The following is a 19,355-nucleotide window of genomic DNA, read 5'->3' on the forward strand; positions in this document are numbered from 1 at the left end:
GGCACGTCGAATAGCCTAGGGGGAGCTGGGGGTGCACAGGTGTGGAGGAGGAGAAGGAGGACCCAGCAGCAGAGTAAGAAGAAGAAGAAGACGAGGCAGAGAGCGATGGAGGAGAAGAGGTGGTGGCAGAACCGCGTGCAATCCGTGGCGGTGACACCAACTCCACTGTTGTTGTTGAGCTACCCATTCCCTGCTTCCCAGCCATTACCAAGTTCACCCAGTGGGCAGTGTAGGTGACATACCTGCCCTGACCATGCTTGGAGGACCATGCGTCAGTAGTCATATGGACCTTTGGCCCAACACTAAGTGACAGAGATGCGGTAACTTGGCTCTGCACATGTTGGTACAGGTGTGGTATTCCCTTTTTAGAAAAAAAATTGCGGCTGGGTACCTTCCACTGCGGTGTCCCAATTGCTACAAATTTGCGGAAGGCCTCAGAGTCCACCAGCTGGTATGGTAAAAGCTGGCGGGCTAAGAGTGCAGACAAGCCAGCTGTCAGACGCCGGGCAAGGGGGTGACAGTCAGACATTGGCTTCTTACGCTCAAACATGGCCTTCACAGAAACTTGGCTGGTGGCAGATGACTGGGAATGGGAACAGGTGGTCAAGGTGGAAGGCGGAGTGGAGGGTGGTTCAGACGGGTCAAGGAGAGCAGAGGTAGAGCAGTAAGATGCTGGACCAGAAGGAGTGTGGCTTTTAGTTTGCCTGTTGCCTTTGAGGTGTTGCTCCCAAAGTGCTTTGTGCTTGCCGCTCATGTGCCTTCGCATAGAAGTTGTACCTATGTGGCTGTTGGGCTTACCAAGGCTCAGTTTCTGACTGCACTCATTGCAAATTACAATGCTTTTGTCAGAGGCACACACATTAAAAAAATCCCACACTGCTGACTTTTTGGAAGTGTGCGATCTGGCGGTAACAGTAGAAGTTGGCGGAGTTGGCGGTATTGGCGGCAATGGCGGGTGCGTTGGCCGGCTGAACACAGGTGCCGATACATGTTGTTGCCCTACTGATCCCTGCGGGCTGTCCTCCCTGCTTCTTCTAAGTCTTATTCTCCTACTGCCTCTCTGACTCTCCGTCTCTCCATCTGAACTACCCTCCTCTTGCTCTCTTCTACTAGGCACCCACAAAACATCAATCTCCTCATCATCATTCTCCTCAGATGCATCAATTTCTTCTGACACATCACAGAAGGAAGCAGCAGCGGGGACCTCCTCCTCATCACTCATTATGTCCATCTCTATCGTGTTCTCTGCCAGAATTAAATCTGGTGTAAGGTCCTCATCTCCTTCATCTTCTTCTGGCAATAATGGTTGCGCATTACTCAGTTCAAGAAACTCATGGGAAAATAACTCCTCTGACCCCAGTGAAGAAGGGGCACCGGTGGTGGAGGAAGTGTTACGTGGGGTGGCCATAGCAGTGGAGGATGAGGAGGATGTTGTGGTAAAGTTAGAAACGGTAGAGGATGGGGTGTGCTGTGTAAGCCAGTCAACTACCTCTTCAGCATTTTGGGAGTTCAGGGTCATTGGCTTTTTAAAACTGGGCAATTTGCTAGGGCCACAGGATTGCATAGCAGCACGGCCCCTAGCACGGCCTCTGCGTGGCGGCCTGCCTTTGCCTGGCATTATTTTTAAAAAAACAACAACAACAACAAAAACTCAGTTGGTTTTTCTGGAAACGATAATACACACAGCTAGATGGCGGGTTGAAGAAAACACTGTGCAAATAATGCCTACAAAGTCAACGTATACACTACTACAGCGGTGGATACGGATTACGTAAAATATATGAATGCTGCTTGAAAAAAAGTAACTCAAGTGGTTTTTCTAGAGACGATAATATTATCAATATTTAGACAAAATGTGAACAAGGTCACACAGCTCGATGGCGGGTTGAAGAAAACAGTGTGCAAATAATGCCTACAAGGTCAACGTATACACTACTACAGCGGTGGATACGGATTACGTAAAATATATGAATGCTGCTTGAAAAAAAGTAACTCAAGTGGTTTTTCTAGAGACGATAATATTATCAATATTTAGACAAAATGTGAACAAGCTCACACAGCTCGATGGCGGGTTGAAGAAAACAGTGTGCAAATAATGCCTACAAGGTCAACGTATACACTACTACAGCGGTGGATACGGATTACGTAAAATATATGAATGCTGCTTGAAAAAAAGTAACTCAAGTGGTTTTTCTAGAGACGATAATATTATCAATATTTAGACAAAATGTGAACAAGCTCACACAGCTCGATGGCGGGTTGAAGAAAACACTGTGCAAATAATGCCTACAAGGTCAACGTATACACTACTACAGCGGTGGATACGGATTACGTAAAATATATGAATGCTGCTTGAAAAAAAGTAACTCAAGTGGTTTTTCTAGAGACGATAATATTATCAATATTTAGACAAAATGTGAACAAGCTCACACAGCTCGATGGCGGGTTGAAGAAAACACTGTGCAAATAATGCCTACAAGGTCAACGTATACACTACTACAGCGGTGGATACGGATTACGTAAAATATATGAATGCTGCTTGAAAAAAAGTAACTCAAGTGGTTTTTCTAGAGACGATAATATTATCAATATTTAGACAAAATGTGAACAAGGTCACACAGCTCGATGGCGGGTTGAAGAAAACAGTGTGCAAATAATGCCTACAAGGTCAACGTATACACTACTACAGCGGTGGATACGGATTACGTAAAATATATGAATGCTGCTTGAAAAAAGTGACTCCGGTGTTTTTTCTGGAGACGGTAATATTATGGATATTTAGACAGAATGTGAACAAGGTCACACAGCTCGATGGCGGGTTGAAGAAAACAGTGTGCAAATAATGCCTACAAGGCCAACGTATACACTACTACAGCGGTGGATACGGATTACGTAAAATATATGAATGCTGCTTGAAAAAAGTGACTCCGGTGTTTTTTCTGGAGACGGTAATATTATGGATATTTAGACAGAATGTGAACAAGGTCACACAGCTCGATGGCGGGTTGAAGAAAACAGTGTGCAAATAATGCCTACAAGGCCAACGTATACACTACTACAGCGGTGGATACGGATTACGTAAAATATATGAATGCTGCTTGAAAAAAGTGACTCCGGTGTTTTTTCTGGAGACGGTAATATTATGGATATTTAGACAGAATGTGAACAAGGTCACACAGCTCGATGGCGGGTTGAAGAAAACAGTGTGCAAATAATGCCTACAAGGCCAACGTATACACTACTACAGCGGTGGATACGGATTACGTAAAATATATTATGGCTGCTTGAAAAAAGTGACTCCGGTGTTTTTTCTGGAGACGGTAATATTATGGATATTTAGACAGAATGTGAACAAGGTCACACAGCTCGATGGCGGGTTGAAGAAAACAGTGTGCAAATAATGCCTACAGGGCAAATAATGCCTAAAAGGTCAACTTATACACTACTACAGCGGTAGTAAAATAAAAAAAAGTAAAATAAAAAAAAAATGAATATTAAAAAAAAAAATTAAAGTTGGTGCTGCTGAACTACTAGGAGCAGCAGATTAGCACACCAGTCCCACTCCCCAACACTGCTAGACTAATAGCACTGGGCTCTTATAGTAGTAGTAGTAGTAGTAGTAGTAAAACAACAAAAAAATAAATAAAAGCAGTCCTTACAAGGACTACTGTTATTGCAGCAGTCAGCAGATGAGATCAGAAGCAGGACAGCTGCCCACTGCAGCTACATACAGAGCACTGCAGTAGAAGGTAGATTACTAGCCAGCAAAGCTACCTAAGCTTAAATGTCCCTCAAACCCCTGCAGACTTCTGTCCCTCCAATAACAGAGCAGTATCAAAACGATTACTAGCCAGCAAACTTTCAACTGTCCCTGAAATCACTAACAGGCAGCAGCTCTCTCCCTACACTATCTCTTCAGCACACACAGGCAGAGTGAAAAAACGCTGCAGGGCTTCGGTTTTTATAGGGAAGGGGAGTGGTCCAGGGGAGAGCTTCCTGATTGGCTGCCATGTACCTGCTGGTCTGGGGTGAGAGGGCAAAAAAAAGCGCCAACAATGGCGAACCCAAAATGGCGAACGTCGCGCGACGTTCGCGAACTTCCGGCGAGCGCGAACACCCGATGTTCGCGCGAACAAGTTCGCCGGCGAACAGTTCGCGACATCTCTATTCAGCAGGGCACAGCAGGCAGGAGACCTGGCTGTGTAAAGAACTCTCAGAGGAGCTGGGAGTACTGCCTGTGACTGCCTGAAGCAGAAAGTTACCGGGGAGCTGGTGAGTCTGGCTACAAGAGTGAAGGAAGTAGATGTTTCCCAAGAGAGTGTGAATGAGGTAATTCACAGCAGGAAACACCTGAAAGCAGGGAGAAAGATTGTCTGCTACAAAGTAACTTAAATAGAAAATGTGTTGGAGATGCAGCTGGAAAATATCTTAAAGGTGAGGGGAAACCAAAACCCTGCACCGTGTATGACCTTTCCAAAAGTGTGTGCAAATTTGAGCACGTTTATGAAACAGAAACAGTAAACTGCACCTATTGTTTTTCCCCAGATCATATGGCTGATAATTTCCCCTTTGAAAGTGTGCAGCGGCACCTGCCAAGCTAATGGAGGCATATGACCGTTACTTAAAAAGCAAAGATGTGTTGTGTGTACAAAGTGATACAGGTGGCGATTCCCAGACCACTGATAGTGAACCCTTAGACATAGAGGGCTGTGTTGAGCTCGCTGAATGTGTAATGAGTGAGAACAGAACTGAGTGTGCTGATACAAAGAATTGCAATGTGGCTGTCAATGGGAAAAAGCCACATGGAGTGACTGTGGTTGAAAGCGAAGTCATGACTCCTGTGTAACATTCCATGGAAGAAGTGTTGCAGACAGAATGTGGCAAAAAAATTAGTTAAGTATTGGTAAAGATAATGCCAAATGTGATTTGCCTGATAATCCTGTGTGTCGGGTTGTATGTCACAGACCTATGAGCAAGCTGTAACCAGTGCCGGGCAGTCCAACTGGGCGCCCCAGGCAACCCAGCCGGCCACTTCGCCCCCAGCTGCGGCTGTGCGCAACAGAGGACGCGCGCACGGCCATGCTCGTCACCAGAGCCGGACTGGGAGCAAAAAGCAGCCCGGGCAAAAAACAAACCAAGCAGCCCACGTGTAAACATACACACACAGACACAAACACACACAAAGAGACACACAAACACAGAGAGACACACAGACACACAAAGACACAAACACAGAGAAACACACACAGAGACACATACACACAAAAAGGCACACAAACACAGAGAAACACACACTGAGACACAAACACAGAGAAACACACACAGAGACACACACACAAAAACACAGAGAGACACACAAACACACACAAACACAGGGAAACACACACAGAGACACACAAACACAGAGACACACACACAAACACAGACACACACACAAAGAAACACACACAGAGACACACACAAACACAGGGAAACACAAACACAGGGAACACACGCAGAGACACAGACACCCCTACCTCCCCCTACCTCTCCTAGGAGCAGCACGGGAACTCTCTGACACCTCCCACCCCGTCTGCTGGCCAATCAGAGGAACTTTGACTTCCTGACTAATCTTAGGAGGTGGGAGAAGGGAGGAGGAAGGAACACGCAGCTGCTTGGTGTGTCTGTGAAGGAGAATCACAGCATGCACGCTGTAAGTCTCTCTACCTCAAATCGCCATAAAGCAGAAGCGGCCCATTTCACAGAAAAATGGAGCGGCACTTCGGGAAATTGCCCGAACTGACAGATTGTCAGTCCGGGCCTGCTCATCACCGTGGACGGCGCTCCACCGCGGTTGCACTGACGAAACTGATGGTGCCCATGCGCAACCAAGGACGGGAAAACAGGAAACACTTGCCTGGACTAGGGGTAGGCCGCAAATGAGGTACATCACGGCCATGCTTGTCACCGTGGACGGTCCACCACCGCAGTTGCACGGAAGCTACTGATAGCGCGCATGCGCAACCAAGGATTTACAGGAAACATTTGCCTGGACTAGGGGTAGGCCGCAAATGAGGTACGTGCCTGGCGCCCCCCAAGCTTTGCGCCCTAGGCACAGGCCTTTTCTGCCTACCACTAGTTCACGCCCTAGCTGTAACCGAAGGGCAGATGGCATCTGATGGCTTTGGGCTTGAAGCAAAAGCACACCGTGTGTTTGAAAACCCACCATTGCCAGTTGCGGAAGGACCAAGGCAGAGGGAAAAGGTACAATGCACAGTCTGCATGTTTGTGACCAAATAACTGGGACAGGTGTGCCTGGCAAGGATACAAAGCTTCAAATGTGTAGAGGAGAACAAGGTGCTCCAGAATTAAATGTAAAGTAACTCACCATACAGTGAAAGTGGTCCGGGTGCACCAGCCCCCAACTTTAGTGAGCGGTACAGCAGAAGATAAGGAAGCAGAGCTGACCGGCACTCAAACGGATCCACAGGACCAGAGATATTCAATTAAAAAATATTTTTATTAGTAGAAAAATTAAAAATATATTTGCATCTCCATCCACCCTACACGTTTCGCACCTTTTAGGGTGCTTAGTCATGACTAAGCACCCTAAAAGGTGGAAAGAGAATTTCTATTAGGTTTCAATGTGCTCTGGGTTGAAGCAGAGAGGGGGATATGTGGTAGAGTGCCTCTAGCCTCTAGAAACAGGTCACTCTAGCCTTTAATTTCTTCCCAAGAACTGAGATATGCTCTAGGAAGGGAGATGTCTTTAAACAGAGAATGGATTCTCTGTTTAACATTAGTAGCCAGGTACTCCATTCCGCAGATCCAGTCCTGTCCTGTGGAAAGTCTATTTAAAGTTAGTTAGAACATTGGGGTGGGTCTCTCAGCAGGGCACAGCAGTTGGCCGAGCTGGTCAGTTTGGCTACAAGAGTGAAGGACGCCAGAAAGCTGAACTCTAACAGGAAAGAGTCCTGTGAGTACAGGGGTGAGCCAAACTATATTGTTTGTTGTGCTGGTTGTCCACAAGGGGCCCAGTCCAGTCTGGGATTGCTTCAAAGTGTGAAGGTAGTGCACAGTGGGCAAGGTTTTTATTTTATAATTTGTTTGTTCTATACAATGGTCACCCCTGTGGATAAATGGCTGTTAATGTGGGAAAATAAACTGTTTTCCTTGAAGAAGCCTATGTCACTGTCTTCCTGCTCCTTTGTCCTATGCTGCCTGGCCACCATTGACCAATCCCCCCCAAAAGTTACATGTGCAAGCTGCCAGTTTGCCAAACACTATAAATCTTGCAGAGGTGGAAATACATTAAATCTCAGGAAGAAAGCTCAGGTTCTCCCAAAAAAATGTATAGTTTTCCTAGGTAAACTAAAGGTGTCCAAAATGCCCCTAAAGTGAAAGAACACAAAATGTTTCAAAAACGTCTGGCATTTTGTGTAACTGAAATGTCAAATTCTGCTGGCACTTAAAGAGTTAAAAATATAACAAATAGTGGTGCTTTTTACAATGTAAGTATATCCACTTCCAGTCTCAATTGGATGCAACTAAATACAGGCAGAATAAGTGGTATAGCAAGTGACATCTAGGCGGTGACTTTCCCTAGTATCTGTGTAGCAATGATGTAGTAAAAAAAGTCCTCACAAGAATACAGTTCAGTGCTTACACACTTGTATACCAAACAATAAATCTGTTTCTGGAAATGCCCAGAATTTTGAATTACTTATGTTAGATATACCATAACCTGGATGAATGAAAATCTTCATAGTCATATGGTCTTAATGTAGTTTTCCTTGAAAAAAAGAAACCAGGTATGGTGCAGAGGAATATTATGAACATTTCATAAAATAATGGTATTGTTTCTTTTCACAGTAAGCCATTATACCAGAGTGGGCAGACTGGCCACTCAAAAGCGATGCTCATTTGAATGTACAAAGTATTATGTCTAAATGTTGTTAATATGCAAATGGTTTACTGTAACTAAGTATGTGCTGAGTTTGACTGTGAAGTGTATCCTTTGAAAGGAAATTAGGAGGTTTAAAACTGTTCAAGGAAGAAATGTAAAATGTTATGTTCATAGGTATACAAGGACGAGTTAACGTGATAAGATGTGATGTGTGAATTTTCATTACAGTGCCCAGTCTTGCATGGCAGGCATCTGGAGAGGTTGCCGAAGAGTTTGTGAACTGATGTGTTAGATAAGAGTAAGATTAATGATAAGAAATGTAAAATTTAAAAGATGCTATAGAGATGATAAAGTAGTGAGATGATGCTGCTATATGGTGAACATGTGGTATTTAAGTGGTGATGATTGGCAGCCAGGAGGATGTGTCAGAATTTCAAAGGCGAAGAATGTAAGGCGGCGTATAAAATTTTGTTTAAATTGTTCAAGTTTTAATACAGTTGTTTACAGGGAGGAAATAACCCCAGGGGAAGTAATGGGGTGGTGGTCATTATGGCAGTGGTAAAGACAGGGAAAGAACTGTTCTGCTGTATGGAGAGATTGGGTTGGAATAATCCTGGTTGTACCAGAGTCATGTGTATTCTGCGCTTGGGCCTCTATGCGAGCGTCATGATGCTCAGCGTCAGGTGCCGGCGTCACTTGGGGCCAGAATGCGGAAGTGCGCCCCTTGCCACCAACAGCATAGGAGAGACGCACTGGGAGGTAAGTGATCTCGGCAATCTCCCGGCGTGTCTTACACTACCGCATGTTTATAGTAAATCTTAAATGGTGTCTTCTAGCTCCTGCATACTGTACAGGTTGTATCTGACAACAGTGAATCATTTAATCTCCATGACCAGGATTTATTTTATATATTAGATAGTGCTGTTGTCAGAAACATTGGCGCTTGCTCTTATAGTAATTTATTTCCAATACATAAGTCATTGTATACTCCTTTCTGTTCCCACTCACCTCATGAACGCATGCCCATTGACTGCTAAATTCACTGCCACTTTGCTGGATATGCAAAAAGTGAAAGCCTATACCTGTAACTCCACTGCTGATATAATTTGTTGAGAGGTATCTGAGGGAGTGGAGCACTGGCAGAATCATCCGGGTCCAGACATGCTAGATGTGCTGACTCCCAGTACTACTGTCTTTTGATTTCCTTAAACTCAAACACCATTAGACCTATTGGATTTTTAAATTAAATAGTTTGGAACCAAGTGCATTGAACATTGATTTGGATTTGGCGGCCTTTTAACTATTTTTATGTATTTGTGCTACATATTGTATATATTATTATATGATGTTATGTGAAAATTAATGAGGATTGTTTTGGTTTTCCAAAATCCAAGAGAAGCAATTTCTTTCCTAAAGAATCACACAAAGATTATTTTAAGTTTTATCATAAATGGTACATATAGATAAACTATTTGTATATATATTTATATATAGATAAACTATTCAGCAAGCCTTGGATTATTAAAAGCAACTTGTCTAAATGGGGTGACCACCACCCCATTACTTCCCCACGGGCCGATAAAAGCTCCCGACAGACCAAGTCGGCAGCTTATTGGCCCGTGTATGGGGGCCCCCGACGGGCTTCCCCGATCGAGATCTGGCCGAAAGTCGGCCAGATCTCGATTGGATGGGATTAAAAATCCCGTCGGATCGCGGGCGCATCTGTTCGTTGATGTGGTCCCGCGATCCGACCGCCCGTTTGCGAATGCTAGGATCCGATCGTTGGGCCCTAGGGCCCAGATCGGATCTGCCCGATATTGCCCACCTCAAGGTGGGCATATCGGAGGGAGATCCTCTCGTTTGGCGACATCGCCAAACGAGCGGATCTATCCATGTATGGCCACCTTTAGAAAGAAAAAGATGCTATCCAAACCTTAATTGATGATAAAATTATTGTCATTTGGCAGGCTGATAAAAGGAAGAGGAGTGGTTCTACAGAAGAGGAATGGTTCTAAATCCAGTAATTACGGATAGTAATTACGGATAGAGATTTACATTTTTTGTTTAACCGTTATCCAAAATTAGCCATCTACTGTATTACCAAAGTACATAAATTTAGCAATAATACACCTGAGAGACCAATAATTTCTGGTATTGATTCTTTGACTTGTAACCTTTCTGAGTATATTGATTTTTATTTACAGCATATTGTTCATAAACAAAAATGATACCTCTGTAATACTACAGATTTGCTAAGTAGTCTTAAAAGTTTACATTGGAAAGACTCTTATCATTGGTAAACTTGTGATGTGTCCTCCTAACATTAGTGCATTCCACGCAATTAACCTTTTCACTGCCAGCCAATTTGACCAAGTTGAAACTTCTATTGCCAGACCGTTTTTGAACATTTTTTGCTCTTTCACTTTAGGGGACTTGCCTGAGGTGGTCTTTTAGTTTACCCATGAAAACAAGGTATAATTTTTCTCAGGACAACTTAAACTTTCAAAATATGCTAGTATTTTTTTGTCATTTCACTCCTGTAAAAAGATATGGGCTTCTAAGTGTATAACAAAAAAAACAGTTTCACATGATAAAAACACATATATCAGAAGCATAATTTATTTTATGCATGAGAACATGGCAGATTTGGAAAGTTCTGTGTCTCCTGAACGCGCCAATATCAAATATATATAGTTTTATGGAGATTTCTTACTTCTATAGATCAAAAACTTCGAAGCAGTAAACTACCAAATTTCCAAAGCACAACTCTACAAAACTGCATACATCTGATTTCAAGGCCAAACATTCCACTAACAGTAGGTTTACCCTAAAAAAACTACACCTTATTGGAAAGAACAGATTCTACCAAGTTCAAAATGGGTAAATATATATTTGTACTCCAAACTACCAAGTTGCAATTCTTTCCTAAAATTAGCAGTTTTTTACATTTTTGAAAAATTACCTCAAAGTGTCCAGTCTACAGCATCGTATCTCCCACATATCATTATATACCAGGATAAAATCAGTTCTGTATTTCCAAATACTGCAAAATCAGCACATTTACAGGATTTTTCAAGGGGCAAAAGTACAAAAATGTATGTTCACCCCCAGAAAACCATATCTTTTTGGAAAGTACACATTCTGACGAATCTAAAATGGGTAAGCATGTCATTCTACTCCAAAGTACCAAGCTTCAAGGCTTTCTTACATTTGGCAATTTTTTTGACATTTCCAAAAATCACCTCAATACTCCAACTCTGAAGCATCGTATCTCCCACATATCATTATATACCAAGATAAAACACCCTAAATATGAAAGCCCGGGGTCCACTGAACAGTTGGATGCTCAATATGCATAGGTACACTTAAGTATGTGACGTATAGGGGCCCCAGAATGAAGACACCCCATATGAGTTATCAGTTCTGGAATTCCAAATACTGCAGAAGCCACAAAAAAGAAAGCTCTCTGTTTGATTTCAAATTAAGCAGAGAAATCCCTGTCTAAGGCAAGATTTTTTGTTCTCATTGTTTTGTAAGGAGAAGGATTTAAGAAAATAAAACATTTTCTAGTAGCAGTGCAACTCCCCAGGCACCTGCTCACATTTACCCTCTCCCTGCTAAAGCTTCTCATTGTTGCATTTACTTTTGTTGATTAATAGAATTAAGCTTACTTTTTTGTGGATTGTTTTGTAAAATAATGGGAGGGAATAAAAAACAAAATTATAAAAAAATACCTCAGGCTCGTAAAGGAAAAGGAGCTGAAAAACCTGGTTGTAGCTATGCTAAAAAGTACCAGTCACAGCCTTTGTCAAAAAGCTCCACTGCTAAGGATGCAGCCTACATTTCAATTTCAGCAAAAGAGAAGGGGGGAGGAATGTCAATGCATCCCCCAGTGCTGCAGTTGTGCCGGTGGTTGTAACACCTGTCATGGTGGAAGCAGAGAGTAGCATTTCCTCTTCAAATGACAAGAAAAAGAAGAGGAAATTTAAATCCAACAGGCTGATACCTGAGGAATGGGTTTCAGTGGTCAATGATGGAGCACTCCTATCCAAGGGCAAAAAGGGCAGCAAAACATCTGTTCCACATGTGGTGATACTGTCTAGTCCAACTGTTGGATGCAATCAACTGGTGCCAGACCATGCACCTATAGACTCAGTTGGGGAAGAGGAGATAAATGGTCTGGAGAATTTTGAACAGGGGATTATGGGTCTCCCCACAGAGTCAGGGGTGATACATCTGTCTCCAACAGGAGATCTTCCCCTGGAGTATAAAGGGACAGCTAATGAAACCCCTGCAGAGTGGGCTGTAAGTGTTCCTGAGGTGCTGAGCTTTGGGAACTACAACCAGCCTCAGTGTTTAGTGCCTCAGGGTATTTCACTCCAAGAAATGGAGAATATTGGGACAACCCCCATACAGGACCCTGCAGACAATGCTGTGAGGGAGGATAATGAGGCTGGAGTTGTAAAAATGCAGACCGATAGCAGGACAGACTCGGTAAGGTCTACTGTGCATTTTAAGATCTCTCCTCCATTCTCTTCCACTGATCCCAATGTTATTGCCATTCAGGAGGCACAGGAGGCAGTGGAAAGGGCAGAGGTTGCCCATCGAGCCTCTAAAGCTCCTGTTGATAAGGAGCCAATTCCATCTGCTACACCTGAGCCAAACACCTCCAAATGTGTTCCAAGTAAAATTAAAGTATTATCTGAGCCGTTGCAGGGTCTCCATATAGCAGGTGCTTCTGATCCTTCTCCTGCAACTTCTTGTGTAGATATTATCAAAGCTCCAGTGGAGAGGGGGAATTATCAATCCCTTAGCCAAGAAGAGTTCATGGGTATGGGGGACATAGAAGAGGAGGTTGACACAGTTGTGACAAATCCTTCTACCCCAATCATCCCATCTGAGGAACTCAAGATGTTTCTTGAGAGCATCCTTGGTGTTAAATTGGAGAAGAAGCTACATATGGCTCTAGAGAAGTGGCATGATTTGACTTTGGTGATCAGTTCTGTGAGACAATACATCAAGGTCATAAAAGAGGCCAAAAACTATGGAACTGCAGAATATCTCCATAGTGTTAAGTTCCACAAAAAGGGGCAAATTCACTAAGATGCGAGGCGCAACTTCGCCGCACTTCGACAGGCGTAGTTTCGCCAGGGCTCCGCAAATTCACTAAAATCCGAAGTTGCGCACAGGGGTAGCGTAAGGTTGCGAAGTTGCGCTAGCGTTGATTCGCTATATAAAGCAAAGTTACGCTAGCGAAGGCTAATTTGCATACGGCGCGAAATTCAAATTTCAATGGAGGAACACGTATCTGCACTACAAATGCCTAGAAAACCTTCAAATCAGCAAATAAAATTTTTATTTTGCCCTACACATGTGCCCACTGTCTAGGTAAGTTGCCATGAGTCAGGAAATGTAGGGGGGAGGAAGGGGAGCCCCAAAAAATTTTCGATCTTTTTCAGCCTATCAGCCATCATGTAGAAAACACGCCAGCATTTTTTGGGACTTAGAAAAAAATTGACTTTTTTTTAAACAATCCCTATCTACTCTATTGCGCTTCGCCAGGTCTGAGGTGGCGAAGGAAGTCTAGCGTAAAAGGTAGCGTTCAGTACACTGCGCAAGTTAGTGAATTTGCGTAGTTTCGTCGCTAGCGAAAATTCGCCTGGCGTAAGGTTGCGAAGTAACACTAGCGAAACTACGCCAGTGTTCGTAAGTGTATTTGCGCAGTAGCGAAAATTAACGCTAGCGTTCGGCGCTTCGCGGCTTAGTGAATTTGCCCCAAAGTGTTTGTCTCACCAGACCTCTGTGAGGGCTAAAGCATTTACTAACACACAATAATGGCTCTAAGTATAAGCACTCTTAATACAAATGGCTGTCGGGAGCCTTTTAGAATGTTTCAGGTACTCTCCTTTCTACGCCAAGGAGGGTACTATGTGAGTTTCCTTCAAGAGACCCATATCACTCAGGAGCTTGAAGCGACCTGGCATCTGGAATGGAAGGGCAGAGTCTTTTTTAATCACCTCACATGGACATCATGTGGGGTGGTGACCTTGTTCTCAGAATCCTTCCAGCCAGAGGTACTGAGCGTTAATTCTGTCATCCCAGGCCATCTGTTACATCTCCTGGTACGGGAGTCTAGTGGAACATACAATCTGATAAACTTGTATGCCCCAACTACTAGACCAGAGAGAAAGCATTTTTTTGAAAGTTTATCAGCCTATATGGAGACAATTGACTCAGATGAAGCCGTGATTATAGGGGGTGATTTCAATTACACCCTTGAGGCTCGGGACCAAAATGTTCCCCAGAAAAGGGATTCATCTGAGTCAGCTTTGCGGGAACTCATTGCCCATTTCTCCTTGGTAGACATCTGGAGAGAACAACACCCAGAAACCGATGCTTTCACCTATGTTAAGGTGAGGGAAGGCCATGTGTCTCAGTCCCGGATTGATAGGCTTTATAAATCTAGCCATATTATGTCACGAGTTCGGTCCAGTAATATTAGCTTGGCACCTTTCCCGGACCACAATTGTGCTTCTTTGATAGTGGCAGTTGCACCATCTCTGCCCAAAGCAGCCTATTGGCACTTTAATAACAGCTTATTAAAGGATGAAGGGTTTGCAAAGGCAGTCCGGGAAATGTGGACAGACTGGAAGGGTTATGAGGATGAATTTGCCACACTGAGTCAATGGTGGGATGTAGGCAAGGTTCACCTAAAGCTCTTGGGGTAAATTTATCAAAGAGTGAAGTTCTGCCACTAGAGTGTAATTCCGCAGCTCTCAATTCGTTTCTATGGGATTTTGAAAGGCGTATTTATCAATGGGTGAAAATGAAAGTTCACCCTTTGATAAATACGCCTATAAAAATCCCATAGAAATGAATGGAGAGTGGCGGAATTTCACTCTAGTGGTGGAACTTCACTATTAACTTCACTCTTTGATAAATATACCCCCATGTGTCAAGAGTATACAAAATGTTTCACCAGACAGAAAAATGCAGAGATTGAGGCTCTGAATAGGGAGGTGCTTGATCTTGAGCAAAGGCTGTCAGGCTCTGAAGACCAAGCCATGCAGTATGAATATATAGAAAAGAAAGAGACTCTGCGTAACATGGAACAGCAACAGGCTCGTGGTGCTTATGTGCAAAGCCGCATCCAGTTACTCTGTGATATGGATCGTGGCTCACGATTCTTCTATGCTCTGGAGAAGAAGAAGGGGAATCGAAAACAAATAACATGCCTTCTTGCGGAGGATGGCACCCCCCTTGAAGATCCGGAGGCTATCCGGGACAGAGCCCGGTCCTTCTATCAGAACCTTTTTTCTCCAGATTCCATCTCTCCAGATGCCTGCAAGGAGCTATGGAATGGGCTTCCAGTGGTCAGTGAGGGGAGAAGAGAGAGGTTGGAAAAACCAATCACTCTGAATGAACTCTCTCAAGCACTCCACTTAATGCCCCATAATAAATCTCCAGGGCTGGATGGATTGACTGTAGAGTTCTTCCAGTTCTTCTGGGATACTCTGGGACATGATTTCCATAGGGTTCTAAATGAGGCCCTCAAGACCGGTGAGATGCCACTTTCGTGTCGTCGAGCAGTGTTATCACTGCTACCTAAGAAGGGGGATCTCCGCCTTATTAAGAATTGGCGAACGGTCTCATTGCTCAGCACAGACTATAAAATTGTAGCCAAAGCTACAATGTCTTTCTGGTTCTGGATTTACTACATTTTGCCCGGAAGGCTGGTCTATCTCTCGCTTTTTCTCTCCCTGGATCAAGAGAAGGCATGAGTAGATCACCAATATCTTTTAGGCACTCTGCAAGCCTATAGCTTTGGCCCTGCAGAGTGTCTAGTTAAAATCAACTGGTCTCTGACTGCACCTCTGGCCTTCAAACGAGGAGTTTGACAAGGATGTCCTTTGTCGGGACAGCTGTATGCACTGGCCATTGAGCCCTTTCTGTGTCTACTAAGGAAGAGGCTTACAGGACTGGTGCTCAGGGAACCTGACATGAGGGTAGTTCTTTCAGCATATGCTGATGATGTCATCCTTGTGGCCCAGGACCTAGTTGATCTTGAGCGAGCACAAGAATGCCAAGAGGTTTACGCTGCTGCCTCATCAGCTCGGATCAACTGGACCAAGAGCTCAGGCCTTCTGGAAGGTCCTCTACGTGTAGATTCTTTGCCTTCTGCTTTTCGCGACATCTCGTGGGAGACTAAAGTCATCAAATATTTAGGTGTCTATCTGTCAGCTGAAGAGCGTCCTGTTCCACAGAATTTCATTGAGCTTGAGGAGCATGTTGTTACCCTCCTGGGAAAGTGGAAGGGTCTTGCTAAAATGCTTTCTATGAGGGGGAGGGCTTTGGTGATTAAGCAACTGGTGGCCTCTCAACTCTGGTATAGGCTGACATGTCTTAGCCCAACCCAAGAATTCATTGCTAAAATCCAGAGAAGGTTGCTGGACTTTCTCTGGATGGGAAAGCACTGGGTCTCTGGGGGTGTTTCAAGCCTACCCTTGAGAGAGGGAGGACAGGGATTTGTATGCATACGCTCTCAAGTACATCTCGTGGGAGACTAAAGTCATCAAATATTTAGGTGTCTATCTGTCAGCTGAAGAGCGTCCTGTTCCACAGAATTTCATTGAGCTTGAGGAGCATGTTTTTACCCGCCTGGGAAGGTGGAAGGGTCTTGCTAAAATGCTTTCTATGAGGGGGAGGGCTTTGGTGATTAAGCAACTGGTGGCCTCTCAACTCTGGTATAGGCTGACATGTCTTAGCCCAACCCAAGAATTCATTGCTAAAATCCAGAGAAGGTTGCTGGACTTTCTCTGGATGGGAAAGCACTGGGTCTCTGCGGGTGTTTCAAGCCTACCCTTGAGAGAGGGAGGACAAGGAGTTGTATGCATACGCTCTCAAGTACATACTTTCCGTCTCCAGCAGATACAGAGATACTTGTATGCAGATCCTTCTCCAGGTACGCAACATGGGGTATGACCGGCAATTGTTTGTCATCGAACCTGAAGGATTCTTAAGAAGCCTCTCACCATTGCCTGCTTACTAACAAGAGACTCTAAAGACCTGGAACATGGTAACTGTGCTAAGGCAAGGAGGCATTCGGGGGGGGGGACATTCTAACTGAGCCCCTACTTTACAATCCATCTTTAAAGACTAGGATGTTGGAGTCCACCAGAATCCATCACCGCCTTTGCAGGGCTCAGCTAACCAGAGTTGGGGATCTCCTGGATTTCGAGAGGTCAGATTGGGTGGAAGCTTGGGCAGTTATGCCATGCATGGGGTACCTTACCACTAGAGTTCCACATCGTCTGCTCCAGGAGATCAAGAATAACCTCTCGCCTGACTATCACACATTTATTGATGGGGTTTTACGTGGTGGAGAACCACATCCACCTTGGAACTCTCCACCTCCAGCCATAGAAATAGCACCCAAGACCCGTCAATCCCCTGACACACCTCCTCCCCCCAACTTGAGCCAGTTGGAGAATTTTACCTCGACTAGCTTTTATGACATGACAAGAAAGCCATTGTGCTCCCTCATGCTCCACACTGTACACTTTCTTGCTCTTGTCTCCCGCTATGATACCATCTGGAGGCGGGTGTTTAATGAGGGAGAGAAACCCCAGTGGCGAGCCCAGCCTGGTGCCCAGACCCACTGGAGACTTGAGTTGGAGAGTGCTCCATGGTGCATTGAGCACAGGAGAGTACTTGGTCCATTTTACAGACTCCACAGCTGCTTGGCCATTCTGTGGCAAAAGGGAGTCCGTGTTTCATGCTTATTTTTCGTGTGCTAGACTGCAACCTCTTTTGGCTCTTTTGAGGAAACTTCACCTGCAGTTCTGGTTACATTTTTCCCCTCACGCTTTTATTTTTGGCCGCCCAGTATCCCGGGACAATCGAGAGAAAGACCTTCTCTTCAACTTGCTCCTAGCTTTAGCCAAACTAGCCATTCATAAGTCTAGAATGCAATGTTTGGAAGGTGGGAATCCGGGTGCTGGTGCGTTCCTGCATCCGAGCAGAGTACACCCAGGCAGTGTTTACTAGGCGGTTGAATGAATTTGCTGACCAGTGGAAAATAGATGGGTTGCTTTGCTCAGTATCCCCAGATTTGGTTTCTGTTAAGACAACTCTCACACTTCATATTTAAGTGCACTTTAAGTGACAGATCTATTATATTCATCATCAACATCTCCTTTGAGGTGTAATTCATTTTGGTGAGCAATCACTCACCTGTAATTTGAATAATATTCCAAATACTGGAAAATCAGCAAATTTACAGCATTTTTCAAGGGGCAAAAGTACAAAAATGCATGTTCATCCCAGAAAACCATATATTTTTGGAAAGTACACATTCTGATGAATCTAATATGGCTATGCATGTCTTTCTACTCCAAAGTACAAAGCCGTAAAGCTTTCCTACATTTGGCAATTTTTATGACATTTCCGAAAATCACCTCAATTTTGCAACTCTGAAGCATTGTATCTAAATTTGAAAGCCCAGGGTCCACTGAACAGTTTGATGCTCAACATGCATAGGTACACCTAAGTATGTAGCGTATAGGGGTCCAGAATGAAGACAGTTCTGTAATTCCAAATACTGCAAAATCAGCACATTTACAGCATTTTATGAGGTGCAAAAGTACAAAAATGCATGTTCACCCCAGAAAACCATATACTTTTGGAAAGTACACATTCTGACGAATCTAAAATGGGTATGCACGTCTTTCTACTCAAAAGTACCAAGCAGCAAAGCTTTCCTACATTTCGCAGTTTTATGACATATACAAAAATCTCCTCAATACTCCAACTCTAATGCATTGTATCGCCTACATATCATTATATACCAAGATAAAACACCCTAAACATGAAAGTCTGGGGTCCGCTGAACAGTTTGATACCCAATATGCATAGGTACACCTAAGTATGTGGTGTATAGGGGCCCCAGAAAGAAGACACCCCATACGAGTTCTGTAATTCCAGATACTGCAAAATCAGCACATATACAGCATTTTGTGACAAGCAAAGGTACAAAAAATTATGTTCACCCCAGAAAACCATATATTTTTGGAAAGTACACATTCTACCAAATAAAAGGCAGTGGTTTTTATGATATTTCTGAAAATCGCCTAAAAATATTGCAGTTGGTCGCACTTATCCCACCCAATTTCTTACATACAAATGGAAAACACCCAAAATATTGACGTCAAGAGTCTACTGAACACTTTGATGCCCAATATGCATAGATATACCAAAGCAGATGGGCACGTGCGGACCCCAAATGAAAACAGTGCATAAGAATTTTCTCAGCTGTCAATTCGCCTTCTGTGAACATAGCATCCCTGACTGCATATAATGTGCTGTAAGACCCCCTAACAGTACAAAGACCCCCCAAAACCATATATTTTTGGAAAGTACACATCATGCCGAATTAAAAATTTGCTAAAACTGTCTTTCTACTCCAAACGTA

The sequence above is a fragment of the Xenopus laevis genome, chromosome 6L, assembly GCF_017654675.1.
Source record: "Xenopus laevis strain J_2021 chromosome 6L, Xenopus_laevis_v10.1, whole genome shotgun sequence".
In the NCBI taxonomy this organism is placed as follows: Eukaryota; Metazoa; Chordata; class Amphibia; order Anura; family Pipidae; genus Xenopus; species Xenopus laevis.